Raw genomic sequence first — 6,000 nt, forward strand, 5'->3', positions numbered from 1 at the left:
TTTGAAAGCAGTTAGTTTGTTTTTTCAAATATGAATATAGGTTAAACAAAAAACTGCAGACGAAACTAGAGTAAACTGAACTACTTTTGAAATTTTAAAATAATGTTTAAAAAAAAGTGCTCTAAGTAAAAGCTCAATAACTAGAAGTTTTAAGATTTTATAAAATTACATGTGACCATGAAATAAAACGCAACAGTTGATATATAAGATAACAATACTAGAGCTATATTCAAATGACTTTCTCATGATTTCACCTTTAGTAAACTTGTGTTTATGGTTTCTGGTAAAATATGTTTGTTTTTTTTTTCATCATTGATCAACCTATTACTTCTTTGCTATCAGCTTCTTTCTTCTCAATTATTAAATTTTCAATCTTTCAATTACTTCTTCTGATGTTTGGCATTCATATCTGTAGCATCTTTTTGTTGTTGTTGCTTGTCTTACTTTCACATGCATGAATATTTTGTCAACATTAGCTGTTATTTGACTTTTTTTCATACAAGATCATTTCTAGTGAAACTTCCTGTTTAAATAGTTTTTTATAATTTTTAAAATCATCATCTGTAGATGCTATAAATCATCTTTAAATCATCACCTTGTGTCAGTACTATTAGGTAGTCCTTTAGCAAACAAAAGTTTTGAATTGCTATCAGCATCAATACAACCACTAATGTCTTTAAGTCTCGATTAATATTGTTAATGTCTTCAGCCATCACATTCACCATTTGTTTCCAAAAGAATTCTTTCTTAGATTTTGACAGGGATCAATTTGTCAGATTCTATTGCAGATGGATTAACTAATCCTGCTTTGGCAAAACCCTGCTCTAAATGAGCTTGCCTAAAGAAAACTTTGTAAAGTTTGTTTATTAAAGAAGGAAAACTAGTTTTCCCCACTACGTTCTTCTTTGATTATTTTTTATAAAAATCAGCAAGAATTTCATGCCACACAGATTTGACTTATCGAAAGACATAAATATAAAGGGACTGCAGCATATACAAATAATGGGTTAATAACCATAAATTAATAATGCATTAACTAAGTCAACATCTTATTCATAAGTGCTTTCCCAGCATATAAAGTAAAAGGATTAAATTTCATTCCTGCAGCTGAAGTTGTTGATAACAAATCATTGTAAACTGTTCTTATTGGATCCAGGAGTAATTATTACGGGAATTTTAATTCCCCTTTGCAAGTTATTTTTTTCTTTTTAAGATTAGTGCTAAGACCGCTTTCATCAGTCGACAATTTCGTTCGGTGCACTATAGGATAAAATAATAAAAATTTATCACAAAAATCAAAAATTACAATTTTTTAGTTTTCAATTTAGATATGATTTTTTATTAACTAGTGATTATAAAAATTTGTATTTGAAAATATATTTCACGGTATTGATATTGTAGGTTATCGAAATTTATATTTATCAAATAAAAAAAAAAAAGAAAATTTCTGATATTTCTTGCAAAAAATTTGAGCAAATAAATAGAAGCTTTTCCCACAACACATATTTAATTGTTACAAATGTGATTCTTAGCAATTGATTGCAACTGATCAGATCTATATTTCTCCACGTATAAAACATTTTAAGAAATATTTAGAGATACGGAATTAGTGGTTATTACCATATTTTTGGCTTTACAAGACCCACATTCTTTATAAGTATCAAAAAGTATAAATTATTTTGGTACCAAATGAAAGGTGAATACTCCGGGTTTCAAAAAGGTTAAGGTTATATACCCTCAAAATCTCCGTTTGAGAGTTATAGAATTTAAAACAGAATGATGTAACTTCACAAAAACCTCAATTTTAGGGGGGTGGAAACTTTATAAAGTCATTAAAGCCGATCAAAAAGAGATTATTGAATCAAATTTGAAATTTGTCGATAAATACAAATAAAGTTTAAAATTAAAAAAATAATAACAAATTTGACTAATTGCCCTCATATTTGGGGCTGGGGGCTAACGTTTTGGGGTTTTTGTTGTTCCCTTTCTCCAATCACCGCAATTTTTTGCGTAGCACCCTCATTCCTTATATGTATGAACATACTTAAATCTGGAGTTTTCTTCATGTTTCAAAGTTACTTAGCTCAAACATCAAAAAAAGTTGTCTTCGGCCTTGCTAATACATACATGTGATCATCTTTATAATTTGCATTAAATATTATTTTTGAAAGCTTACATGCACAAAATATTTATTTAAGTATAATTCGTTTTTAAGTAAAAATTCTTGCTGCTCTTAATTTTCACGAACATTTGGACTTTGAAAAATTTGGGTCCTTCTGCCATGTTACATATTCCTTATTTATTAGTAAGTATAAATGGTTCAACATGCACGTCTCTCTTCATAAAATTCTTTGTCATGCAAAAAAGATTATTATGACACTACCATTATCACCTGGATTTTTTGGTGAAGAGGGAGCTGAATCTTGTAATAAATACTATAGGCAGAATTGATGATATCATTCTCGAAATTGTTCTCGTAAAAGTAATTTGCTCGATGTATTTAATCGAGCATTTGGTTCATCGGACCCTATAGTGTCTTCAACAAAATTGGATGTGAGAATGAAAAGAATTAGACAGGTATCAGAAGCTGTCAAAAATTTCCTATTACTTAAAAATTATGAACAAGAAGCTGATTTGGACGCTACAACTGAGGAATCAAATTTCATGGATTTAAAGGAAGGTTCTCTTATTGACTATTTTGAAGACATGGACTTAGATATTTAGCAGTAAATTTTGATATTTATTAACTATTAAATAACTGCAATATCTACCTACTTATAATAACTTATAATATAATTCTTAATGCTATAATAAAAAACCGAAACTAATTTTCATTTACTTTTTATTGAGAACATATCAAAAAATTGAAAATTGGATGGAGTTGTGAAGAAAGGAACCAACCTACAAAATCCTTTGTCAGGACTAAGTCCAATCTTCAAATCTCCAATTTTGCAAATATTCTGATGAAAACCAATATGGGGTTTCTGTAATGACATTTACAGGCATATACAAACAAAATATTTATAACAAATATTTTTGTGCAAAATTTGTATACTTTTGTCCCATTGTGCGGTGTCTGAAGAGGTTTATCATGATGTCACACTATTTAAAATTTTTGTTTAAATATTATTTTAGGCCGTTTAACTGTAGCATCATCAAAGTTTGTTTTAAGTTAAAATGTTTTTATACATCAGGCTTCAACATTTTACGGTGTGTTCATGAGTTTATTTACAATTATTTAACTTAATATTTTGCTGAAATGTAATAAATGCTATTGGGTGGAAAGCTAAAACTTGAAACACGAGGCAGATGTAGAAAAACTACAACTAGAGCAGGCACACGTAAAGTTTGTGTTGATAAACTGGACCAGTTTTTAACCCTTTCTAAAATAAAACAAGATTTTTATTTAATCCCAGCCTCTGATTTATTTAAACAATGTTAACAAAAAGTATATCGCACAATAGAATACCTAGGTAAGTTTTTTAAAAAAAGAACTTGAAAGCAAGACAAGAATTTTTTAAAGAAAATTTTGAACAGTCTTTGGCCAAAAGTGAAGTAAGATTTTATAAAGCGATAAAAGGTTTTTAGTTCTTTATTGATCAAATGGTCGTAGAAAATAAATTCAATAACTACAGATAGACAAGAAATACTGTAAAACACATTGGTTGTAATACTAGAATATGTTGTTCATTTAACATTGTAAGAACCAATATTTCAAATAGTAGAGAATACGGACCATTTTTTTTAAAAAAAAATTTTTGTGGCTTTGTGTATATGAATTTATAAAAATAAATAAAAAAAGTGATGTTTATTTGCAATTTACTGAATTAACTTTCTCGAAAAATTAATAGCTCTAAAATTGAAAACAAACAAAGGATTCAGTGAATTGACTAAGAGTCTCTAGAATAAACAAATTTGTAAAAAAAATTCTTTTTCGATTTTAACTACTATTTTTAGAAATAAATGAAATTTGAAGGTAATTTAATTTCGGTCATATTGGATGGCTCGTGCTTTAATAAATCGTTTGCAAACTAATACCTACAATCATGCGTAGAATTGAATTTTCAAATACACAAAGTGAAATAATGTGTGAAAAAAATGAGTGAAAAAAAAAAGAGTGAAATAATGGAATTACTATTAGTATAATTAAGTCACGTGGAGTTTTGAAAACGAAAAATAATGTTTACACTGAAACTTTAAAGTAACTTCACATCTACTTGGGTAGATGATATGTTAGAGAAATGCAAATAAGCTTAGAAGTAAAAAAATTCCTTTTTGAAATTAAAAAGTTTATTACTTTTAATGGTATTAGCTAGTTTTTTATTATGATTCTACTTCAAAATAGTATGTAAAAACTAGTTTTAACAATAAATTTGTGACTTTTGTAAAGTGACTTTTGAGATATTATATTTATCCATATAACATAATACTTTAGATATATATAGTCTTAAAAATTTGCCAAAATTGATATTTTCATTTGAACTGAACTACTCAAAAAGGTTATGTTTCACTGTATTTTTTTAGCCCAAATAATTTTTCTTTTAAATTTTTTTTTTTAAGTTAAATTTTTTTTTAATTACTCAAGTTTAGATATAAACTTTCGCTTTATAATTGAAGAATCATATTTTGGTATAAAATGGTGCTGCTTTAAATGAAGATAAAACATTAAATTGAGAAAACAACTTTTTCAAAAAAGTTTTAAGTAATATTTTTAATTTCTAACCAGTAATATGTCTGCAAACATATTAAAGGTCGAAAAAATTTAGTTATTTCAAGTTTAAGATTTGTTTTTTCCATTTTATATGAAAGTTTTTGTTATTATGAGTGTGAAGAACACACAAATTGACATACGACTAGTTAGACTTTTAAAGTTAAACCTCTTTAGGTTTATTTAAAAGTCTAAGCTCAAAATTTAAACATTACTGTGATATGAACCACCCCTATTTCACAGTGCCATAAAACTATTTAACAAGAATTCCGGTCTTTAAATTACCAAAGATTAATGTAAACATGTAAAACAGCGGGCAGAATATAAATTTACTATTTTCTTGTAGAAAATATCTATACATATTTTATTACTCCATCTCAAAAGTTATGTTAAATTTTAAACAATATCTATAGATATTGTTTAAAACTTAACATATATTGTTTATAAACAAATGTTGTAGACCGGAAAAAAAATATGTTTGTTATAACCGAGAACAAGGAAGACAAAAAAGTTTTAGAACATGCATTAACGGCGTTGAGTATTGTATCCATGGCTAACTATATTCACGGCCGTATATCTGACATTTTTGAGGGGGAAATTAAGAGGCCGATTTCTGTTTGAAAAAATGGCTGCACAAAATATCTAATTATTAAAATGCAGTTCAAACCTTAAATATTTACTTATATTTCTTTAATATAAAAGTGGCAATTGCTGTTTATCATTATATATTTATTCAAGATATATTAGTTATCAAAGATTTGAAGACATTTGTGTAATATTTGTTGGAGATTTGTAGTCAATGCTAAAATACCAAAGTTAACTGATAGTCACAAAAATTATTCAAATCAAAGTACATTTATATCTATGTATGTATATTATATCTATCTACAATATATATCTATATTCATGTATATTCTTAAACTATAAGAAAAATTTCAAGAAATAATTCAAAGAACTCAAATAGAAGGTAAATTTTAATAAAGTATATAAACAAATGCTATACAACTTGCATAACATATAGCTTATATTTCCAATTTTAAATTTTTTTTTTTTTGTCTCTTTTTAAATGTTTTTAAGTTATCATTGGAAAGGAAATCCTTTGATATTTTATGTTTGTTGTTAAAAAAAAAAAAATTGACAAGAATTTTTGTTGAAAACACAATTCCCAAACTTCCAGGATTCTCTCAAACAAATTTACTTTTTGTTGCATGTTTATATACCATGTATGTTGATGACTTAATGACAGGAATTGATAAAGATGAGATTTCATTCTCAATTAAATCCAAAATGGC

This window comes from Hydra viridissima, unplaced genomic scaffold (assembly GCF_058129835.1).
Source record: "Hydra viridissima isolate aposymbiotic clone 2 unplaced genomic scaffold, HvirCarnegie_v1 scaffold_19, whole genome shotgun sequence".
Classification (NCBI taxonomy): Eukaryota; Metazoa; Cnidaria; class Hydrozoa; order Anthoathecata; family Hydridae; genus Hydra; species Hydra viridissima.